At 35.9% G+C, this 26,270-nt stretch overlaps 1 protein-coding gene across 1 annotated transcript in view; it reads right to left on the reverse strand.

The window, feature by feature from the left end:
• LOC108493831 (protein piccolo-like) overlaps nt 1-26,270 on the reverse strand; it is a gene marked incomplete at its 3' end in the record, with an annotated part of 160,942 nt that overhangs the window by 14,415 nt on the left and 120,257 nt on the right.

Genomic DNA, 26,270 nt, shown 5'->3' on the forward strand with positions numbered 1-26,270 from the left:
AGCATGTCAAGTTCCAGACAGCCAAGTTGAACAAATATAAAAAGACACTGTGAAAACTAACAGCAATGACATTTTTCCAAAGAAATGATGCCCTGTATGTACAAAGTTTGCTTATACATTTCTAACATTTATTGTTTTCTAAAGCCTCTATAATCCATCAGTAGGTTCATCTGAATTTGCAAATGTGAGTAAAAGTGGACCAACTGGGACTCATGGCTCTTTGTGTTTCTCTTCAGAAACCACCTTCCCCTCTTGACTTTGTGTATAGATATCAGTGCAGCGTATAAATGTAGTATGGCTGTAACTCAAAAGGAAGATCACCTGTCTGCTCACTTTACTGCTAAATCCCTGCTGCACACTGGCTCCTTTTACTCTTCTTCCCAGAAAATCAGAAAAAGGGCAAATGCTTCTATCTGTGCAAAAGATCTTGTTGCCAGTTGCCTAGCTACTACATGAGAGCAGTAATCAGACTGTTTCCAGTGGGATTTTGTGTATAGTTCCTTTAAAATAGCAAAAGAAAACTTTAAACATAGAAAGGCACCGAAAGGAAAGGGAAAAAAAAAACAGGCCAGACTCTTGTGAATACTAGAATAGATAATGAAGGTCTACTTCAGTAGTGCAAAATGAGCTTCACTCTTGATAAGAGGCGTGTGCTGAACATTAAAATTTAGATTAAAAAATAGCTGAATAAGCTAATAAGTGAAATACAAATGCAAAGAATCACAGATGAAGTGATAAAAAATTAAGTAAGAAAAGATCATAAGGGCTAATTTTATTGAAATGCAAGTAAGGAGAGGCTATTTAATGTATAAAATTATTTGTTTCAGGGACAAGAAATGCAGAAGAATGCATGTGTTATAATTCAGGTCATCTAACAATTGTCTTGTATATTTATTATTCTATTTTTATAGAAAAGACCAAATTAATGAGTCCTAGAAATTGACACAAAAAAGATTTATTAATAGTATTTGGAATTATTTTCCCAATAAATGCAGTTTATGCAGCTGAATCAGCTGTCTCTCCTGACAGTTACTATACCTTTTGCAACTCTAAACTGAATGTGGCTCTGTGTCAGACTATTAAATATAATTTAGGTTTAATTTTTCTGTTGAAAAAAGCATTAAAACATAATCCTTGAGGAAAGATTATCCTTCTCCATAGGACTTAAGGTGTTCCAACTACACATTGTTTGTCTGGGAAGCACTAATTAATAAATAAAAATAAAAGTAACTTTTTTTTTAATGAATGTCTAAAATATAACTTAGTTGTCTTGCAAATATTTCTGTTAGATGGTTTTATCTGGAATTCTTACTATAGTTTCCTCTCTTTTCCCAGAAAACAATATTGGAAGCCATAAGTATGTTGTGTACTGTTTTTCCTAAGCTTAAAATAGAAGCAATGCTCAAGGAAACAAATTTGCCTGCAGAGAATCATGATATTATTATTAGGAGTCTGCAATTCACTAAATATACTAGATAACATTTAGCATAAATAGACTACAGGAAAAAGATATAATTTCATAACAGTTTTGATTCTTTTCTCATAAAGTTTGTGAAGACCAATACACAAATTTGACTAGATAATTATCATTCATTTTTTATTTTTTATTTTTTTTTAATTTATTGGAGGACCTGAAAGCTTTTAAACCTACTAAAAAGGGGGCAGATTCTGACTTCTCCATTCAGCCTGAAAAAAATTCTCATTTCACAACATAAGCAGAAATAATGCCATTTTTATTTGTGCTAGGATAGCCTCTGTCAGCACAGGGCGTGGGAATAAGACAGTACTTATATGCATTAAGCTTCTCAGAATCTACCCTTAAACATCTTTAATTACATAAAAACATAATGAAGTGATTCTTCTGCCATGAAATAATCCATGGTTCAAAAGATCACTGTTATATAGATATTCTTAAAGAACGTGATACTTCATACTTTAAATGCCCGTGTTCTTTTCACAGTGTCATTTGTTTGACCTATTTTATTTTTATTTCCACGTAATATACCCATACCCAGTTTGTAGGGGCTTTATGTTTGTTTCTTTTCTCTCTACATTTAGCTCTACATCTACATTTGGCTTTTCTCCTAGCTGTGTTGGTTATGGAGATCCCATTTAGTACCTCTCAGCTGCAGCCCACTCACTGCTCATACACTTGCTCCCTCTCAGATTCATCAAGTCACTTCCCTTTCCCTCATTTGAATCCTTCACAGACTCAGTTCTCTGAACTTTCTACAGTAACTTTAGCAATTTTAATAACAGTATTAAGTGTTTTAAAACCATAACAGTTACCCAGTTACTGTTTCCTTTGCTCACTGTCCCTGTTCAGTGTCTATTTCCTGGAGTAAATTTCTTCAGCTCAAGGACTATGCTTTGTACTGAGCACATGGTACAACAAGTCCCTTAAAAATGAAAATAATGACAATTAGCATGAGGAAAAAAAGTGTGATGGCTTCTCTGTCGTACTGATGAAAATGATGGTAGTGAAACAACCTGGAATTGTCAGATATCCAGTGATTTAATGAACCTTGCCATGGTTCTCTTGATCTTTTACTATATCTCCATAGATTTACCACTTTATTTTTCAGTGTTGCTACATAGGCAAGGCAAATAGCTAATCTAAGCTTTTTATAATCATGTGGATATTTGATCACAAAAGAGTCTACAAAAATCTTCTTATAGCACCAGCCCTCTAGCTCCTGATTCTCTGTCAGAATGGTTCTCTGTAAAATCAAATTTTGCACCATTAAGTCATATGCCTCAGTTTTAGATTTGTCTTTTCCTCAGTTAACCTCATGCCCTGAATGCAAGCTTTTTCCTAAGGCAATCTCTTCAGTTAGGCTGTCAACCCAAATTTATTAGGACTTGGGAAATGGGCATCATCTTCTTTCAGCAGTCTTCACCAGATAAATCTCCTTAGTTCTTTACAGAATTCTTCACATGCTTTGGTTCCTGAATTGGCAGTAGACACTATGATTGGCACTATAAGTGATATTAGTGCTTTAATACTCTGAACCCATGGCTCTCTCCCTATGTTTTCAGCAAGCCCTACAACCTCATATTGCTGGACAAAGTAGCTGTGCCACAATGTTCTCCTCACTCAGTTTCCTAATAAACAAATGCTATTATGAAAAGGGTAGACATCTAACACTCACTGTGCATGACTATTTTTCAGTCATCATGCAAGAGCTCTGGCATTTCACTTCCTTTCCTTTTTTATTTAAATACCACAATGTTAGATAATTTTAAGTTGATAGTAATAGGCCAACTATTCCAGTTCCCTGTCAGTCAAGGATTTTGTATTGCAGTATGCTGATAAACTTCTTTGGCACTTTTGGGAAATGCTATTTGGTAAATTAAGAGTTTTTCTCTAACTGAAAGTAACTCAAAGTACTTCATATATTTGTGAAGGTGAAAACAAATGCTTCTTCCATTAAACATGTCTAAGTTACATCAGGAGGCAAATGTTTTAGTTTCATTTAGATACCAACCGACCTCTTCCTTTGTCATTGCTGGATTATATATTTTTCCCTTCCTAATTCTTCCTCCACCCTGCTCTCAATAAAACAACATTGTGAAACCAACATAGAAATGAAAAAAACACTAATAAATAGATCTCTGAAAAATTAATATCTTTCTGATTTCACTGTGATAATAATCACATTGCAAATCAGAATCTTTATAAGAAAGCATGTGCTAATTATAAAAAACCCTGAATATATTTATGAAAAGTATATTTTTGTCTCCCTAACTACCTCATAAACAAAATGGGGGAGAAGCAGCGTATTAAAATATTTTTCTTGTTACTCACGTTTGCAATCTTGTTTTTCACTAGGCATTGATTTGAGTATGTTTTTAGAAAACAAATAAACAAACAGCCCCCCCCCATTTAAAAGTGAGATATCTCTGATGTTCTAAGGTTATAAGACAGTTTTACCTTAAATATTTATTTTTATTTGATTTGGGTTTTGTTTTTATTGTTACAAGCTTGTACAGCATATTTCTGAGATCCGACATGACTAATCCCCTTAACAAAATAATAGAAAAACAGAGCTGACAAAAAGATATCCACAATGCAGTTAGGATTGCTTCAGACTTAAATATATGATATACACTCTGTGTGCTTAATCTCAAATTTTTATAATAGCGAGATTGAACACAAGCAAACATCAACAGGAAATGAGCACACAGACTAGAAATCATCATACTGGATGTGGAAATGCATGATTATAGTCTGACAGTATTCATTAAAGTATATCAGCATAAGAAAGCCAAATCAAGCAGTTATGAGATATACATAATCCACAAAAAGTGAGCAACCCACATCTTACCCACATCTAACTCATCCACTTGATTTAATAACTAGAACAAGTGTTCCCAGTAACTACAGCTCTGCTAGTCCAATTCACATGTTTATAAAGTTTTAGAAAATATTTTGCAAGAAAGTTGAACTGATCCTTGAAGTTAAGAAAGAGGCCCAATACTAAAAGGCAACGTGAGTTTACGGGAGGAAGACTGTATCACATAAACACTGCATTTTTGTTCTTGGATAACATTATTTATTCTACAGGTAAAATTCACATTGAGCATACCTAGATTCCAGCGCAATAACTGAACTACCACTGTAAAATGATTAATCAAATTAGCAGAGATGAGTGAAGAAAGTGTTAGCTAGGGAAAACACATCTCCTGTGGAGGGAAATTACCCTACATCCTGCTTAAATTTCAATTACTTTTCTTATGTTTTAGTTACTTTAAAGTGGATATTTTTTAAGGCTTTGGAAGCTTTTTTTTTCACATCCTCTTGCCCTGGAGAGATATTTTGTAGCATAAGACCAGAATCAGAGTCATGCTTTCTCTTGTCAGGTCCCCATCCTGCTTGTTACAGAAAGGAGAGAAGGAACTCTTGAAACGCCCAGCCCAGAGGTTCAGATGTCTGATGCAGGGCCTGGGTTGGTGCAGCACAGTTGACAATCTTAACTCAGTTTTATTGAGAAAAAGTCTGTTAAGATATGATATGGTGTTTTAGAGAAAGCCAGGTGATGTGAGAAAATTTAACTAAAAAACAAACAAAAAAAAGTAAAACCACAGAGTGCCACAGAGAAAAGAATTCAAGAAGAAATATACTGACAAGAAGAGGTACAAAGTCAAAAGAAAAATACAGAGAAGAGAATGATAGCAATGCAGCAACAGCGAATGTTCGCTGGTATGTTCCATGCTGGTCTGAGTATTTCTTTGTGATGTTTGAACAACAAATTCCAATCCCACACATTCTGAGTACTCAGATCTCCTGCCTTTAGGAGAAATATTTAAATTGCTAGATCTGCATATAAAAAAGTTACCACCACTGTCACATAGATTAAGGAACAGAGCATGACCACCAAATCAGACAGTAGATCTGGCAGAAGAAAAAAAAATATAAAAATAAAATACAGAAATCCCACATTTTCTTTATCCAAACAATGTTAAACAGGACATAACTGACTAAAAGCAGTCAGTTTGGCAGAGACAGGGTCCACAGTGGAGCCTCTATGGTATCCAGAATTAGAAAAAACACAGAAAGATTTTTGTAGATACAGTGTCCATGGAGGTCACAGGCACTTTTCCAGGCTTATTCTCCTGAATTTACACATAAATTTTGTCTAAAAGGTCGCTTAGGAACTTAAACTTATTTTCAGATTTCACTTCAAGTGGAGAATAAAATGCAAACAAATGCTTAGTCAGATGGCTGATTTTTTGAGAAAAGGTTAGAAAAATGTAGCTAATTTAACCTAAGGAAATGAATCCCACAAATATGACATATACAGGAGGAAAGGCATAATGGTTGCAAACCAAATGGATATAAATTGTCCATGGATAAATTTAGCCTTGAAATTAGAAGACCTTCCTTTCCATTAGTGATTTGTAGTTTGGAATATGATACAATGGGAGTGTGGTTCGGAGAAACACATTTGATTCCAATATATGATGTGATTGCCAACAAAGTCACTCAATGATTCATGAAATCCTAGCAGTATTACAAACTACACTTCTGTAATAGTACTCATGAGCAGAATGCATTATCCTATTAGCATTAAATAGATTCATAGAATTTAGTTGACTTTAAACATCGAGCTATCTTTCAGCCACGGAGGAGAGATTGTAGAAATCTTCAAAAACTGGTTCAGGTGAGTTTAAAGCATCAACTTATAACAAACAACAGCAAAAACTTCCTGCAGAATAAAGATGTTTGTCAACAGAAGGAGGAAGGGATTACCTTTTTAGCTTAAGAATGCCTTTTTTGTTCAGTAAAGTTGCAATGATGAGATTGTTATCTGAACAATGCAAAAAAATTACCATCTTTTACCTTTTCTCACGTAAAGATTTTCAGTATGTGATTGAGAAAGACCAAATTATCTCAGCATCTCATTGTCACTAATTGATAAGTTTACTTTTAAGCCATCATAACTATGAAATATGTTATTTTCAACTATCTCTTTTTCTTACACACCGACTGATAAAGGAAGAGAGTTGAAAATACTGCAGCAGACTACCAAAAAAGCACAGAGGAATTGGTGTTTCACCCATGTGTCAGGAATTATCTGTTCCTTAATTTTAATAGCACTGGGACTGCTGAATATTCCACTCAATTATGAACAGATGAAATACAGAATATGACAGCACAAAGATGACCTACTTCAAGTGATGACAATTCTTAAATGGGTATGCCCTTATCTTACTTCAAGATACATCTCAACACCTTCAGAAAAAGCTCAAATTTTGTGTATTTTCAGCAACTGCTCTGTTTGGGAATTTTTATTTTAGCAATTAAATTTAATAGGTAATAGGATTTTTATGTGTATAGTGTCTGTGTATAATTTAATTTCCTCTAGTTATTTTGTCGAAGGCCCTTAGAGGCTTAGAATCATGTTGTCAATGCACAAAAATGTATCACTAGTGTATATATACATCATCACAGATGTGAAAGAAGCAAAACTGTTGAAAGATAACTGCTTTTTTATTGAGGAAGGGGAACATCACTCTGTTTTTACTCTTCATCTAACTGCACTATAATATGTTTGTTGCTTTTTTTCATGCATAATTATAACAAGATGATTAAAAGTCCTCCTTTGTACTGGTAGGTTTAGCTGTATGGGTGCCGTTGCCCAAAACAAAGGAATAAGCCTTCCTCATTCTTACACAGAGAAATTCCCATCAAGCATTTCACTACCTCCGGTGACCACTTCTTCTGTTACCATGGTAAAACCAACACCAATGAAGGGAAAAACAACAAAGTGAATATAGGCATCATTCAAAGGCTAACCTTTTGTTTCTTAAACCTTGAATATTGGCTTCTACAAGAAAATATGCATGAAAATCAGCTTTCTGTCCTTACACGTCAATGACAACACAATTTTCACATTAAGCAGTATTCTAATCTACAAAGTCCATCTCAGCATGGTTTCAATATTATTTTGGTATCTCATTTCACTCAAAAAAGGTCATTGAGGATAGAGAATTTACTTGAAGGATAAGAAGATAATATTTACATTATAAACATATTTCAGTGTATATCTGACAATCAGAGTCATATGACAATTGCTACAATGACATTCTTTTTCCCAGGTTCTTTTAAGGAGATTCCCAATTAGATGATTAAACCAATTTCACCTTGCTTTCATACAGGACAAATGACCATGCTGTTGTGTATGAATTAACAGCAGTATATGACCTCTATTTTCATTATTCTTAACTTGCTTTGATAGTATTATAGTTCTTCCATTTAGATCATATAGACCATATAAATCCAAGGTTGTGTTAGAGTCTGAAGTCATAATTTTGTAGTAAACATTCAGTTTTATTAAATGGCAATTTACAAACTAGTTTAGTCTGAGCTTTAAAAATATTAGGCTACTGTAGTCCTTCTTGGCTATATGTAGATGTTTAGTAGCCTCGGTATGCTCCTTTGTATCCTTTATTACAGCAATCTCAAAGAATAACTGTTTTCTTTGCCTTCTAGCAGCTGAATCATTATTCCCCACACAACTGGTCAGCAGAATACGTGAGTATTCCCATCCCATCCTTGCTATTATTTGTTCTGAACTGACAAAATGTCTAGTGTCATGGATGGCACTAAAACAACAAACAATACCATCCCCTGAAGAGTTTGTGGTCTATTCACTTCTGTATTCAATGCTGACCTTTTGCAAACAGCCTAGAGAAAATAGGTTTTGTTCAAAAACTAGGGCTTAGCTATGGAACTAGATTCTGTAGTAAAAAGAAGATCCATTTTTTTATCACATCTCACAATATATATTTGATTATAAACTACAAATACAACCTTTTTATCTGAGCCTTTATGGATCATATTTATAAACAGCTTAACCATTCTTTTTTTTATTTTGGTCACTCCCAGTAGAAATACAGAGACAACTGATATATATAATTTCTCTGAAAAGTCATTTTGCATTTTGTTTGCTCTTGCAAATCAGATAATCCTAAAACTAATGTGTAGCTCAAATATGCTTTGCAAAAACAAAATTCTGGGGTATGACAGCTTGAAATACGCCTCTCTTTTGTCCCTATTTTATCTATTAATGCATCAATAGTCCTTTTAATGAAGAGGGATCTGCATGCTAATTCACATAAATGGAAGAGGCTGATCAAGACTTTAAGTGAAATACTATGGAGAAAGACTGAAATACTGAAAAAATTTTTAAAAACTGATGTTTTTTTTACTCCTAGCTCCATCCACTGTCATCTAAACTAAATTTTAAATACTTAACTGAGGAGCTAAAGTTAGGAACCTGGCTACTCAAATTCAGTCATCAGGCTATGGGATGTTATCTCCAGATATGAACACCACTGGTTGTCTGATTACTGTACCTATTGCTGATTAGGGAGCAGCCAACTGTGCTCCACAACTGTGCTCCTCACTTCAAGGATGAATTTGAGATTTGCACAGAGCCTACACTAAGCTCCAAAGATAAACCTTTCTTAAAAAAACAGCCTGAAGTAAGGACCTAAATCTGTAATCTGATCCTTAAATAAATGGTCTGATTTTCAAAAGCTCTAAATACTTGAAGACACTTCCACTGTCTTCCATTTTTTCAATTTATCTCTTCTTATTTGAACGTTTTTAGTCAGAACCACAGCATGCATGTCTGTTTCTTCAGACTGGTGACCTGTCACTAGTGGGGTTTCACACGGCTCCATCTCAGGCCCTGTGCTCTTCAACATCTTCATAAATGACTTGGACACAGGACTGGGAGGGATACTAAGGAAGTTTGTAGATGACACAAAACAGGGAGGAGCTGACTTCCTCAAAGGCAGAGAGGCTCTGCAGAGAGACCTCAACAAATTAGAGTACTGGGCAATCACCAATCATAGGAAGCTCAACAAGAGGAAGTGCCGGATCCTGCACCTGGGATGGGGCAACCCTGGATGTACAGACAGACAGGGGAATGGGATGCTGGAAGACAGTGCTGGGAAAGGGACCTGGGGGTCCTGGTTGATGGTAAGTTGAATATGAGCCAGCAGTGCCCTGGCAGCCAGGGGGGCCAACCATGCCCAGGGGGGCATCAGGCAAAGCATCACAAGCCAGGTAAGGGAGGAGATTGTCCCGCTCTGCTCAGCACTGAAGCAGCCTCACCTTGAGTATTGCAGCAGTTTTGGGCACCACAATGTAAGAAATATATTAAGCTATTAGAGAATGTCCAAAGAAGAGCAACAAAGATGGTGAAGGGCCTTGAGGGCAAGCTGTGTGAGGAGTGGTTGAGATCACTTGGTCTGTTCAGCCTGGAGGGGTTAAGACTGAGGGGAGACCTCATTGCAGTTGACAGCTTCCTCATGAAGGGAAGAAGAGGGGCAGGCATTGATCTCAATTCTGTGGTGACCAGTGACAGGACCCGAGGGAATGACCTGAAGCTCTGTCAGGGGAAGTTTAGGTTGGATATTAGGGAAAGGTTCTTCACCCAGAGGGTGGCTGGACACTGGAACAGGCTCCTCAGGGAAGTGGTCACAGCACTAAGCCTCACAGAGTTCAAGAAGTGTTTAAATGATACTCTCAGGTACATGATGTGACTCTTGGGGAGTGCAGCCCCTCCTGTGCAGGGTTAAGGCTAAGAGTTGGACTCGATGATTCTTGTGGGTCCCTTTAACTTGGCATGTTCTGTGATTCTGTGCTTCTGTGATTCATCACTTATGTTTATTTTATCATTTCAGTTTATTAGCAATGATTTATGTATAATGTTTGCTTTCAGTGTCATGTGACTGATATATGAATCCTTTAGGTGCCTGAAAATGAAGGGGAAAGGGAAAGAAACAAGCAGACCAAAAAATGGGAAGGAAACATGCTATTCTCAAGGAAGCAACCATAGGTCCAGCAAAAAGGGAAGAAAAGGTCCAGCATAAAGGGAAGGAAAATCTCTCACCTGGCTTTGGAAAACTATATTCATTATTAGCTACATATACAGCAAGAAGTTTGTATGTAACCATTTGCTGATATACTGGCAGCTGCCATATCAGTAAAGAGATAAAAAAGTAAACAAAGGAAGTAGATATTACACCCGTGCAGAATGGCCATGACTTTGTGCAATATGGTACGTGCTGAGAAGCCCACAGACCCTCCAGCAACTTCTTTAGTTCTTCCCAATGGACATCTCTCCTAAACACCCTAAAGGAGGAAGTGAGAACCCTACTGAGCAACCTGCTTTAAGATCATGCCATGGGCAGCGTGGAGAGATGGCAGAGCACAGAAGCACAGAAATAGTCACACCTGTCATCTCCTGCAAAAACACTGCCTGCTTTTGCAACATATGGGTCAGAATAACACTTTATCATTAGGTGTGGCCACTTTCACTGATAAGAGCTAATTCCCAAGCTTTGAGGCAATGCAATCTGAAGTCTAGGGAAAAGCAAAGAGAGAGACAAGGTGCAGGTGTGAAAGGGGAAAAACAAGTTTTTTAGTCTCTTGGTTTCATCCTCCTTTGCGATTTATCCTGATTATCTCTCAGGAAGACTGTGGTGACATGTTTTAAGTAACAATAATCTTTTCTATATGTTGATGCCTTAAGCCCCTAATGGTTTTTTGTTTTTCTAATATTTGTAAGACTTGTAAGTTTTATAAGTAGGTTTTAAAAGCAGCAACCCCCCTCCCTCCTTTGTCCCTTGTCCCTTGTCCCTTTCCCTAGCGTCCTTGTTTACACATTCCTTAACCCTCTTACCCCATTCTATGCTCCCTATATCAATCCTACTCCTGAACACAGCAGAGATGTTTAGTCTCTCGTCAAGGCAAGGCCTAGATTGTTGGCAGAACAGCATATCAGGGCCTAAACCGCAGAATACGGTCAAGAATTAGGTAACTATGTACCCTTTGTGCTCTGATGAAGACAAAGATGGGATGAATAGGGGGTCCTGAAATACACCCCAGACCCATTTTCAGGAGGTGGACCCGGGGCGGACCAGAGTAAAGGCCACAGGGTGGACACATCAGGGATTGGATTGATGGTGTTATAAAATGTAACCTCTCAGGCACGACCTGCGCGCGCGTCGTGTAACATCTTAGCCTTGGCAAAATATCTCACCCCTAATTAACTGCTCTGGAGATTTTTTCAGCATCAAAATTCCATGGCAACAATGTCCTACTCATTGTTTTGACCTTGCAGTTTCCTGCCTACAATTCTGCCCTTGTGAAGCTACACAATAGGAAATATTGGAAATGTTGTCTTAAAACGAATATGCCATTTAGTCAGCAAGATAATCCTGTCAAACATTGTAACTCAAAAAAGGGGAGCATGCTGCGTACCTCCCTAATTTGGCAAGTATGTACAGAAAGAATTAAAAATAAAACATTTTTCTTGGGAAACTTCAGACCAATATTCATTAAAAATTCTTCTAAATATTTCATACAGAAACATGCTTGCAATCTGTTTAAAAGCATAACATACTGTAATGCTATAGTATGACTTAAAACAGATGTTTTCTTGGTGCAATGAAAAGCGCAAATAAATCCTATATACTCCAGCAATCATGCATAATAAGCCTGAGTTTACTTTCAGGAGACATAATAAAATTATGCAAAGAAAATACCAAATAATCTAAACTCATATAAGTCTGTCCCAAACCAATGTACTGCTAACTCTCAATTTAAATATTAAAGATAGGAGGACAAGACAGGTTTTAACTGTTAAGGGGAAAAAAAAAAAAAAGACCATTGAAATGAGGGAACTTATATTTCCTGTCTCATTAGTGGTAATAAATCTTTCATAGCTGCTTGGAAGTACATAAGGGCAATGCCCCAAAATATTGAGTTGAACTATGGTAGGAATACTCCATTTCCCAATGGACTAGCAATGCAAGTAATAGACACATGCTCTTACCTCATGACCAGGTTTTGTAGTCAGGGTAAATCCTCAAACTATACCATCTACAAAATGGAACTTTTAATAATATTAACTGTATTTTATGATTAAATATTTGTTTCTTCAAGGCAGAATAAATTTTAATTAAAAATCCATAATTATTTCTAAATAAAAATACCAAACATTTCCAATCTCCTGGAATTCTGCATTAATTACTTAATCTGTTTTTGCTTTACCCTTGTAAAACTTAGTTTTTCATATGTCTCAAAACACAGACAGAACTGCTTTAGTGATTATAAAGTGGGGAAAAAAAATCTACACAGATAGCAAAAAATGAAGTGCCTGCAAAAGAAGCTCCCTGCAGTCCTTAGTTGCCCTTTCACTACCTTTTGCTGTCTTCAGAAGGAAAAAGAATCCTCTTGAAGCAACTACATTAGCTCAGCTTTAATAGTAATTACACAACTACTTATATAGTTAAGATGATTCAGAATTTTCCCTTGATGAGAGACAGGGGATCCCTCACACGTCTTCAGACAATTGAAGTAAGATATTAAATTTTGCATGACAAGGGCAAATCCATAATCTTACACACAGAAATGAATGATACACAGACAGACGTTCACACACATACACACGCATGCAGCTCACTATAGGAAGCCAAATAAACTCACTCAATATATTAACAGATACTTATGGCCAGAAGGGGCCATTATTCTCAAAAGATTTGATCCTTTAATGCCAGAATCCATTTAGTTTCACCAAGAGTTTTCTATTCCAAACCTTTCAGCATTTCTTAGAAAGATATGCAAATTTATGGGGAAGGATTTCTCTATCTTCAAAGTTCCAACAATTATTCCCTCTGTAGAAATTTTTGTACATGTTGACTCTTAGACGGCAAAAAAAAAAATACAAAAAAATTAGTGCAAATATGAATTTTAATTATATTTGTCTTTCTAAAGGATCATAATAAAATTTTAAAAATGTAAACTTTAAAGGAAGTAATGCAAGACCAAAATCCATGTGAAACAAGCTCAGCACTTTCCTACACCATGTAAATGAATATTATACTCAAAGACCCTTTTGGCAACAAATATTGCAGTCACTTTGAAATTAAAATAGCTTCTGTTTTAAACTACACAAAACTCTACAATGATAATGCTAAAAATTATAACAAATATGGCACTATTTACTTTGAAATCACAGATTTTCTATTTACATTCATTGTGTTGTTATTATTATTAATATTATTAATATTAATATTATTGTTATGCATTATGTATTTACACTTAATAGTTTTGTACCTCAAGTCAGGTTTGACAAGCCTTATTCCTGTGGTTGACATCACATTTGTGTCATTCTTACAATGTCAGCAGAAACTGCAGGGAAGGTTATCTTTCATCTTGAAAGCATGGCCTGTCTTCAACCATGTTTTTAAATGGTATTTGATGCTAAAATGTCCTTAGCAAACTTTTAGAAAAATTGCAAAATGCAGAAAAGTTTTAGAAACATTTTAAAATACTTTTAATACAAAATGTTACTGGGTTCTAAGGTTAGCTGCTTTCTCTACTCCATGAATAAGAACCCATCTGTCCTTTCAGAAGTAAACAGTTCTCTTTAGTTCTACATCCAAACTATTAACATCTGTCACAAGAAAACAATCAAAATTTTAATTCTTCAAACCTTAGACTGAATTCCATCTTTTTATCCCCCATTAAAATTCTCAAAATGGCAAAAAAAACCCCAAACCTTGCAAATAAGAGCAACATTCAGTTGAAGTTTTATGTTGTCAAATGTGTTGCTTTTATTCAGAATAGACTGATATTATTTTCTCATTAAAAGTCAATTTTCAAGTCTTAATTAATCTTGAAGTGCTTGCTCAACCCTTGAAACACTTTTCTAAAGAACCTGTTTGCATCATAGATAACATAATATGATGTAATCATCCAGAAAGAGTGATACTGAAGTCAGCTTCTAATTAATTTAATTGTAGGTTCCCCATTAAGTCAAGAACAAACATCTGGACATAAAAATGACAAAAAAGTGAATAGCTCTCAGTGGTTTGATGAAAAGTCAAAATCATGCTTTTTTTTTTTCTGGAAAAGGCTTGTTAATGAAAAAAACGTGTTCATCTTTGTTCTGTAGGGTATAACAGCCCAAATTTGTCCAATGGAATTCCGGTGATTAAAGTAAACTGAGAGTCTTACCCTGATAGCATCTCCATTGTTCTATGTAAAAATACTGAGAAAAATGATACATCTATTTTTATTGTTATTTTTTTTCTTCTTCAGAGACAGACACAGAGTTTTCTTTGCTATTTATAACCTCTCCACTCTCCCCAGGATATTCCTACAATGAATGGTCTGAAAGCAATGAAATAACTACACTGTACCAAAAAAAACCCTCCTGTGGAATGGACTTTGCGATGATCTCTAAATCTTCTGATTTTTTAAAGATTATCACAATTTCCAGAAAAAAACCCAAACATACAACCTAACAGCCTTTTGGTAAAAAACATTCAAAATAATTGTTTAGCTCTTGGCTTTGTGGTACCTGAATAACTCAGCTAGTTTACTCTTACCTTAATTCGTCATTTATAAAACCATGTTTGGTCTATTGGTTTGTTTTTTCTTCTAAAGAGAAGAAAATTCTATTCCATCTTTGGAATAAAAATTTACTTATAGTTTTATGCAACTACATAGTTTACATTAGAAATTCTCATTTATATTCTAACTTTTTTCTTCAATCATGTATAGCATGTGAGCCAATTAAAAAAAATAATAAAAAAACCCTTTTTTGGTAAAATAGGTATCTGCCTGAATAAAAAAAAATCAATTATACTATAACTTGGTAGAAATTTTAAATAACCACAGACAGCAAGAGCTTTTGTTACCATCTGTTACAGAGAGTTGCAGATATAAATGCATGAAGAGTGTATTACAGAGATCATAACTCCAGATGTATGGCACAGAGAATTCACATTGCATCCTAAAACACAACAAAAATTATCATATCTGTATTATGGTCCGTGTAATCAATTCTCAAGCCTTTGACACTGGAATAATATGCAGTGTGCTTGTAAAATGAACCATTTATGGAGCTCGCTTCAGAAAACATCTCTAAGTAATGAAGTGGAAAGTTCACATCTGTCTTCAAGGGCAGAACTGGAAGCAGTTTATAGTGTGCAGAAGTGAATTTTTTTGTACATCAAACCAGATAAAATTATGTCCTCCAATCATCTGAATTTAATATAAATCCAGTCCTTTGGAAACAACCTTTTTTATTTAAAGATGGTACTTGGATACAACCATTCTAATTATTCTGCAAAAACAACTAAACAGACTTTTTGTTAAAAAAAGCTTGAATTTTTACTGCTGCATTTTCAGCTATTTTGCAGTATAAATTTAGTGTCATATAAGCCACCTAAAAAAAAAAATCCATTGAAAAATGTTTAAATTACACTGGTATCTGTAAAAAAAATAAATTTGTGATGATAGTTATTTCAATTGATTATTATTCCATAATCGTGTTTGGGAAGTTAAACCATACCCAAAATGCCTACCTAGACTCATAAAATTCACCATTCTTGGGTTCATGTTGGAGATCTTATTGTTGATTGAACATTTACCGGTGTAACCAATCTGACAGATTGATTTTATCATGGTATTTATCAATGTTTTGCTTAAATCTCCCTGATTATGCTACATTGGCAATTAGAAAAAACTATTCTGTAATGATTCATTAGCTACTTTTCCACCATAGTTAAAAATGTACATTACAACTCTAATGTATTATAGTAAAACTGTAGCTCACTCAAAGCCATAGTGTTGTCTACTCTCCTATATGGTTCCGAATCATGGGTCATCTACCGCCACCAGCTACGTCTCCTAGAACGCTTCCATCAACGCTGCCTCTGTTCAATCTTAAACATCCACTGGTCAGATTATGTGACCAATACTTCTGTTCTAGAGCAAGCAGCTGTCACAAGTATTGAGGTCATGTTACTGAGAACGCAGCTGCGATGGGCAGGGTACGTCTCCAGGATGAAGGACCACCGCCTCCCTAAGATCCTGCTTTGTGGTGAACAAGAACTCCCTGACACAACATCTCAGCCTTGGCCATATTGATCACCATAACTGGTCTATTCTGGCCTCAAACAGGGAGGCCTGGAGACACACCATCTATAACGCAACAGACTCCTTCAAGAACACACGCAGGATCACTCTCGAGGAAAAAAGGCAACGCAGAAAGAACCGTGTCTTGCAGAATACACCATCTAAGGAGTCTTTCTGCTGTGCCTTTTGCAATCGGATATGTCTGTCATGTATTGGCCTCATAAGCCACCAGCGTGCCTGTAGCAAATGTGGATAGAGCCTTCCCAAATCTTCGTTCGCGAAGCCTCGCCATGATGAGCTCACTCAGAAATTACCGGCTCTTTTCAGTTCTCTCCTTCTAATAGACTATTTGCCCAGCAAATCTTCATGGGACATTGCATCTTACAGAACTAATTCCTTGATATTTTTAATAAGTATATTGTATAATACTGCCAAAACATTCTTTAGAAAGGACTCATGGGAAATGTATTGCTGTCAATAATCATTAGTGAATTTCATTGGTGATGTTGATCATGCCAGTAGGAAAACAAAGCTGTATCTGCAACAAAATTGCATATTTTATGACCAAAAATAATTATCTAGGTAATTGCAGAATAAACTGTGCTGAACACATGAAGACAGAGAAGAACTAAGTCTGGCTATGTCTGGTTTTATATAAAAGCATTCACTGAAATAAATCAGCAACCCCCGTGAACTAATTTAAAAAAGCACATGCACAAATAAAAGTAGAAAATGGTTTATGGGTTTATCAAAAAGCTGAATAAACCAGCAAACTCCATAATTACAAAAGCTGAGGAAAACAGACTGCACCACAGCGCAAGGCTTGAAAGGATGAATGCTCAGAAACAGGCATCACTGGAAAAAACTGGGAACCCTACTGCCGGAGGATGAAGCACAATAAAACCCACAGGACTTGGGCGACTCCAAGTTTACAAAGAACATCTTTTACTCTTATTCCATCCAAAAGATCCTTGTCAGAAAAAAAAAAAAAGGGAGGGGGGAAAGAGTACCGCTTTATTTATTTATCATGTTTTGATAAGTAATTTCTGTTATATAACATCAGTAAGTATGGTAAAATATACTCCCTTTAGAGCTTCCTGTAAAACCAGATGAACCCTCTAGAAAGTTGTATGTTTGCTAGTTTGATTTGAAAATTATGTCCTTTTGAATCTATTGTCAAAGCTTTATGTCTGCCAAAGCAGAGGTTGAAAAATGATCAAATAATCACAGAAGTTTAAATAGAATTTTTTAAGAACTTAATATGAATGTGTTTTAATCAAGATGTCAACGGGACTGCCCAGAGCATGCATGCTTGATAGAGTCTTTTCTGTGACCAATCAGGAAATAAGCTCACTGAGTTTCCAGAATTTATGGAGATAAGAAAATATCTCCTACCCATTCTAAATAAAAAGACTATAAGCAGATAAAAGATGTAAATTAAGCTCTAGAAATTATAAGTCATATTGAATATCATGCCGTATTTCAAACTCAGGCTACTTTTCTTAAATCCCACTCAAAAATGTGAATGTAGTTTATATTTGCTGTCCAAAATCACCCACAATCCTCCTCAAGCCAACCCAGATTGGTTCTACTTGGTTTAACTTCTTCATGTTAGACTGGAAAGTGTCATCATCCTACACCGTCTTTACAATGATGAAAGGCATAAAATATTTCTAAAATGTCTTCTTCTGAAAAAACTGCACGACCACATTATATTTTTAATGAGCCACTAAGAGACAGCTAAGGGAAGCAAAAAAAAAAATCCCGTAGAACGAAGCAGACCAAGGGAACCTGGAAAATGCCATTTGAGGGCAACAGTGAGACTGTGTTTTGGGAAGCTCAGAAAACTGGTACATTTTCTGTGCTATCTTCTGTTCTCATTACAGCTTGACAATTTGCACCAGAAAAAAATTAAGTTTTTGATATTTGCTGGTCTCATTACAATCTATGTGACAAGAAGGCATTATAAATTTGCCATTTTCTACCCCTTTTACAGTCATTGTTACAAGAATAAATTATATCAGCATTCATGGCTGACAGTTTATCACTCTGTGCACAGATACACTAGGCAGATAAGCATAGTGACAAATGTCACATTTGTCTGGTGAGATTTACAAGTGTCATTAGTAAAACAGAGACCTTTGCCAATTTATGCTAAAGTCATGTCAAATATAAGTAAACATGAGGCTAATCTACAGAGTTCGATGAAAAAAATAAAAAAGAGAATCTGGTGCCACAACAGATGAGTTGAAAATAAATAATATTTATCTCTCTCTTCTTTAGTCTTTCCACCTGACCTAGGCTATTTATTATAAGTTCCATTCAGTTTCTGCGGACCTGATTTATGTTTTCTAAAATACCATTCCTTCTTCAGACTCTACCATTCTTTCTCCTGTCCTACAGGGATGGTGATGTGCTGCATTAAGACAGTTTGCTCATTTCACGATGTCAGAGTCCTGCTCAGATTTTAATTCACAATGCTCATAAAAAAAAAGGACCATTACAGCATTCTGTGGAATAATCAAAATGTAATTGCAGAGGTTATGGTTTATTTTAGACCATGTAGTGAACCCAGACACAAGCCCAGAAACTGACCTCTAGTCTAACATCTGTATTTCCTCTTCCTCCATGCTCACATTAATTTTGAGGAAAACCAATTTTATATTTTGGTAGAAATGTCCCCAAATGTTATAAACTCCTGTTTTCTATGGTATTCCAGAAAAGTGTCAGATAAGAATGTATAGATCATTTCTCATCAGTGAATACAACTCTTATTAAGACCTTTTTTTAATTCTACTTAGGGAGCGTGTGGCCATTCTAAATAACAAGGTTAAAGAAAAAACTCAGACAAACTCCAGTTAGCTCTCCAAAAATATTTTAATACAATTATTATTTACCCAAAAAAAGATCTTTAGATTATAAACACTTTCCAGTCTTGAGGTGGTAAAGAGCATTTGCTGATTTACACGATACACATCTAGAACAGATGCACAGTGGTGACTGTTGTAACATTCAAAAATGGTTAATGTGCTCCAATGCACATCAGTAATTGCCAATGGAAAAGAAAATTCCATTAAATCTGGCAGGTATCTTCGAGTTATGTGTTTCCCATGAAACACCTCTGAACTGTTAGAGAATCACTGTGATTTAAGGTAGGTCTGTTGAAGTTCATCATAAACAGATGACTTAAAATTAAGATACATAATGTTATAAGGTAAAGAAATTATTTCCTGTGCAGAACTTGTGATCTGTTCAGCCCACAGTGGCTGAAGAGAACATTTTAAATGCTCTGAGTGTAGGTATGCATGTTACCTGCAAATTTTAATCTTCTAGGTCTGTAGTCAGTACAAAAACCACACAAACTTGACATAAAAATTAAATATTCTAATTTAACACCTGGACTCACCATAATCTTAATAGTTAATTTGGCAGATCTTATTTTAGTATTGAATAAAAAAGATAATGGAAAAAATTAATGTGAAAGTGCTAGAAAGACAACTTTTGAAAGCTGCTTGGCCTCTCTTCTGGAAAATACAAAAAAGAACAAAGAACCACAGAACTGTAAATCTGTCTCCCCTCTTCAAATGTACAAGCTCCTCAGCTAAAGGAGTCAGAACAGATGTCACTTGGACATTAATCTCACCAGACTTGAAACACCTACCAATATATCTGAGCTACTTACCCTAAACTAACTTTACAGTTTATGAAGGAATCATGCATAGCACGAACACAAGTCACTGCCTTATTTATCTGTCTTGAAATTAGATACAACACAGTCCTAAAACACTTTAAGGAAGAAAATTAGATGTTAAATCTGTAACCTGCTGAACCATTACACCATTTCATCTCGAGGTACCAGTCATGTTTTTTACCATCATTCTCTCTTATGGGTAGGTCTCCATGGTCACATCTTAAAACAAATGGGTCAAGGTTTGTTCCCTAAAGCTGAGTTCAAGTGGCACAGCAGAGCTCCTGTCTGTATGGCTTTACTATCCTTTCTCCCTAAATTCAGTTCAGTCAAAACCAGAATGACTCCATCCAGACTGGCTGTTGGGAGTGTTTTGCAAGCCACTGTGACAACCATGACCATAAACTGACCTGGATTTTGGCTTCAGGCTAGCGCTTGTTCCTCAACTCATACTTAGATTACTAATAGTATATATTGCTTATGGTCTCATTATATCCACTATGTTGGGCAACAACATTATTTCAATATACCAGTAAGACTATATTTTTTTGTAATTATTTCATTAAATATTTCAATATATTCAGGAAAAATCTATGTTTTAAAACAGATTGAAGGAAATTGTTATCTCTGACCAGCTTTAGCACTGTAGCTGAAAACAAAACCAGACAGATTCTCCTTTCTAATTAAAGAATAGATTTTACTTCTGAATGAACACTATAAATGAATTTGCTCGTGTTTAATTTGCCTCAAATTAATGATAAACTGTAAACCAGCATAGGATAGATGATTTGCATTACAGATCCACTCTTAAAAGAGCATAGTTTGTGATTACTACAATTTTCAAATAATCCCATACAACAGAAAGCAATTAATAACATTTCGGAATAATAATAGCCATTTCTGAAGACACAAGTTTTATTTTATTATCCTTTTTATTAATTTTTCTAGGATGGCAGCCTTCTTGAGAACATGCTGGTTTGTCAGGTTAGACATGGCTCATTGAAATGAAGTTCACTGAGAAGTCCAGAAGTCACCGAAGTCCAGAGAATCAACCACGTATTTCTTTTCACAGAATTGATTCTGACTTAAGATAAAATTCAAATCAGCTTTACAAGTATAATCAGAGACACACAGGCATCAGTTTGTGTTTTATGTGATTTTAAAGAAGATGTAAATATGGTCATAGGTACACTTAAAACATTAGTTCAAAACTATAATAAAAATGGTCAAATTTACTATTCTACATCATCCGGTTCCCTTGTAGGTTATACCTACAAGGGGATACTTCTAGAGTATACCGCTACTTTTTCTGTATAGAACAATAAACACTGAACAAATCTGCGTATTTGCCTTTTTAATGTCTGAAACTGACAATATGAAGGTACAAAGCCCATTACAAATCGGAGCTAAACTAGTATATTCTTATAACACAAAAACTGCAGAATACAGTAGCACTCACAGCATTCATATTCAAAGATGCATCTGTACCAATAGAAAGTGTGGTTACATATCTTTGAAAACAGTTTGCACAGTTCATAGTGCCTTACTGATAGAGTGCACTGAGATTTTTATGTCTGACATGCCACAAAATGCAGTAATTCCCAGTAATTCTGTTCCAAGAAATGGGAACAGAACCTTTAGCTTCAATAGGAAACACTCCAAAGAACTGACTGGATTCTAGGGAGAGATTAATGTTTAGCATCTCCTTTGTTATCGCTCAGACAAGTTAAGGTTTTTGCCTTTTCCTACCCCTATAGAAAGTGGCTGACAGAAGCAGGATTTCCCCGTTTTAGCCATCTGCTGAAATGCTTTTAATGAAGGTTGAAAGAGTAATTCATACATTTTTCTTACTATTGAGATAAGGTCAGAGGAAATCACTTCAGACTATGGAAATTTCTCCTTGTTCACTTCTGCAGGAGGTAAATTAAATCTGAGGTTTCTTTGAGGTTCAGCAGGACTGGAATCACTGCACTTTTCATGGAGATACACAATGCTTGATACACTCTCTGACATGGTCCCACCTGAATAATTTAAGTATTATATCATAAAATGTTTACTCACTGACATGAACACTATACTAAATGGGTAAAAAAAGGGGTATGATTAACATATCTCTAGTTCCTATGGTTTGAAAGAGACAAATTCTCTGTACGATACATTTTCAACAAATAATTCTGTGAGCACTTGCTCTAAAAGGTCAAGAAAAGCTTACATTTTAACACAGATATTTAGGAGCTACTTTATATTTTTTAACATAAATATAATTTTTTAATTCATTTTACAACGTTAATTATATAGAAAAACTATAATACTGAAAAAAAAAGAAATAATTTAAGTTATCCACTCCAGAATTTACAGAAATGTGAAGAATAGACCTTTCCTTGAATCAGGTAGAGATTAAATATGAAACAGTCTCTTTCAAAGAGTTGCAAAATTTCTGACGTGGAATATTTTGTAATAGTCAAGAGATTAGGGTAGTAAAGACTTCTTGCCGAGTTCCGAATGAACATTTCTCTAACATTTTTGTCATGTCTAAAGTTTAAAATCTTTTTGTTCCTATGGAGTAGTTTTATAATTACTGCCCAACTACAGTCTTACTTTCTTGTTAAGCAGCATTCAGAAAATATTAACTCACTTCCACTCTAGAGAACTTATTTGATGTTTATTTAAGCATTGAATTTAATTCAGCAACATTTCCATTAAAGTTTTTAGACAGCCTCTCTCTCACTGACATGCACAGAAAGAAAGAGGAAGAAAATAGCAAGAGGAAAAGATAAGTGCACTAAGAATTTCCATTTCCAGAAGGGTGTTATGAAAGACACCGATTAATCTTATGTGTCTGAAGTGACAGCCAGTGTGCAAAGACACGATTACTTAACACTGATAGAAACTGTCAACCAACAGGACATTTAAGGAATATTTTTGTGGTGCTCAGAGATTAACTGACAAGCTGCTGCATGGGGATGGGAAATGTGTATGTTCATGTAAAGAAACAGCTTTATGTGAGTGATTCTTTTCAGGGAAAATGCTTTGAAATAAATAATGACAGTGTAATTTCTTCATATTGCCAGAATGTGAAAATCCACAAACATAAGAGTGCAAGACACCACGTTCTACTGGGAAGTCTTTTCACTTAAAAGAATACACAATCACTCCAAAAGGAGCTGGAAGACATGAGCCAGTATCTACAGGAGGCCTGTGCCTTCTGAATTGCAAGGCACAAGCAAAGAATGATACTCCAACACGACTGAAATGGTATCAGCTGCTTATGTTTAGTCACCTGGATCCTAGTCTAGAGTTCTGATTTCACATTATAAAGAGCTCACACTAAAATAGATTCTTAGTGGCACCTCTCTAAGCCACCTAACTCCTTCTCTAGGCTCAGTAGGTGGTCTGACTGGATCTGCACTTACTGTAATAGGAAGCTGCATACCTACTTGTAGGCAACTAAATTTAGAGATAGTAATCTCTATCCAATTCCCACTCACTCTCATAAGACACAGTGAGCCCCAGGAAGAGAATGGGAAAACTCAAAATTTGATCCTAAATTCTAGCCATTTCTTCGTTGAGCTTTGTAATACAAATGTGCACCCAGTATAGTACAACCTGTGAGTTCAAATTGGTTTTAAGATATTTTTAAAAAAATGCTAAAAGATTCAAATATAATTTAAAATAAGAATAAACAGAATCCAACAATGATGAATCCAACAATCCTTCGAATGACGACAGAAAATATGTGGCAGATATAAAATGCAGTCTCACAGGTCATATTATTATCTGGTGTAAAAAGTAGTGACATTTCTACTTCAATTTCTGTTTATTAAGAAGTAGTGAAAAATTTGTTAGAAACATCCTGAGTTATAGAAAAAAACTCCTACAAGTATTTATATGCAAGGATTCACACACATCAGTGAACAAAATCACGATATGGTGCTTAACGAACAAGCTCTAATTAGATAAGCTTGTGCAAGTACCAGCATGTGCACTTTCAGCCCATTCCATTACAAATTAAAACACAATAGTTCATTGAGATTACACTACTTCTACCAATGTTTAGTCTAATACATTTTAGTACAAAATAAGGATTAGCTGAGAATAGCATTATGAGCAATCAAGTTACTGCAGTTTGGCTTTCAGTGTAGCCACACCACATGACTAAATCTTCATTTCCATTCTGATTGAATCTTAAAAAATGCAGTACACTCATATTTTAGGTCACATTTGTAACAATTAAAGTTATCCTTTTTATCAGTTAATGCTTCTATGATGACATGAGCTAACTCATTAAAATGCCATACTAATTTATTTGCAGTCATTTAACAATGAAGATTCAATATAGAATCATAGAATTTTTCAGGTTGGAAAAGATCTCCAGGGTCATTGAGTCCAACCGCTAATGTAGCACTGCCAAGTCCGCCACTAAACCATGTCCTCAAAAGCCACATCTACACATCTTTTAAATACCTGCAGGGATGGTAACTCCAACGCTTTCCTGGGCAGCCTGTTCCAAGGCATGATCACCATTTTGGTGAAGGTATTTTTCCTAACATCCTATTCAAGTATCCCCTGGTGCAACTTGAGACTGTTTCCCGCCATTCTATCTCTTGTTACTTGTGAGAAGAGACCAACCCCCACCTGGCTACAACCTCCTGTCAGGTAGTTGTAGAGAGTTGTAGAGGCTCCCCTGAGCCTTCTCTTCTCCAGGCTAAACAACTCCGGTTTCCTCAGCTGCCCCTCATGACTTGTGCTCCAGTCCGTTTATCAGCTCTGTTGCCCATCTCTGGATGTGCTCCAGGCAGCTCGATGTCTTTCTTGAAGTGAGGGGCACAGAACTAAACACAGAATTTGGCATGGCCAGTGCTGAACACAGAGGGACAATCACTGCCCTGGTCCTGCTGGCCATGCTACTGCTCATACAGACCAGGATGCCACTGGCCTTCCTGGCCACCTGGGCACATGCTGACTCCTGTTCAGATGTCAACCAGTACCCCCAGGTTTTTTTTCCACCAGGCTGCTTTCCAGCCACTCATCCTGAAGCCTGGAGCATTGAATGGGGAGGTGGTCATCAAAGAGCAGGACCTGGCACTTCAGCTTGCTGAACCGCACACTAGTGATTCAAATCGCCCAGATCCCTCTGCAGAGCCTTCCTACCCTCCAGCAGATCAACACCCCTGCCCAATTTGGTGTTGTCTGTGAACTTACTGAGGGTGCATTTGATGAGTAGGGTAGGTATTTGAGTATATGGATAGCTACCACAGCTAAGCTGACCTGTAGTTTGTCAAGCTGCTACAATGCAACTCATGTTCAATCATATGTCTGAGTACATTTTAGAACTTATTCTAAAATAATTTACTACTTTATCAATCAATTGATCAAGTAAAGGAATTGGCCAATTAAAAAAAAAATTAAATATGAGAAATATAGTATACGGCATCAAAAACACTGTTCTGTGAGGAAATTGTAATCAAACAGTTGATCTGTAGCAAAAAGACTTAATTAACAAGCTCCTTGAGGTTCTTTGTCTCAAGATAGCTCCTAAGGCTAGGTGACTTAGGATTAATACAAAGGTTCTTGTACCAATAGACTTACTTGCTGACATTATAAATCATAAAACCATTTTAAAAACAACATCGAGATAATTCTGTATTTGGAAAAGGATGTGATCTCATGAAACATATCTGTTAAGCGCTGGCAATAAAATTTGTCAACATATACAAGCAACAGAGAGGTCCATTTTGTACTTACACAAGGTTTTTTCTGGCATTTCAGCATCAACAGATGTCATGAGGTGAGGAAGCATGTGGCATCAATGTGGCAATCCTACGTCAGAGCAGAGATAGCCTGCAGAAGAGCTTTTGTAACTGCCTAAACCCACACTTGCTTGGCACCTGTAATCTAGTGTAATAGTCTGACCAACTTCTAAGTAGGAATAGTGCCATGATAACAGATGGATAAGAGTGTAGGCAGCAATAGGAGCATGTACCAGCATCCAGTGTATTTACTGAGACTTGGAAAACCTAGCCAGGAATGACTCAAGTGACTGAAATAAAAGTCTATGGTCAGGATGGCTTGCCAATGGCAAGTCAGCTCTTTCCTCAGTTAACATTTCAAAGTACATCCATTCTGCCCTTT

This window comes from Lepidothrix coronata, unplaced genomic scaffold (genome assembly GCF_001604755.1).
Source record: "Lepidothrix coronata isolate B3197 unplaced genomic scaffold, Lepidothrix_coronata-1.0 Scaffold20, whole genome shotgun sequence".
Classification (NCBI taxonomy): domain Eukaryota; kingdom Metazoa; phylum Chordata; class Aves; order Passeriformes; family Pipridae; genus Lepidothrix; species Lepidothrix coronata.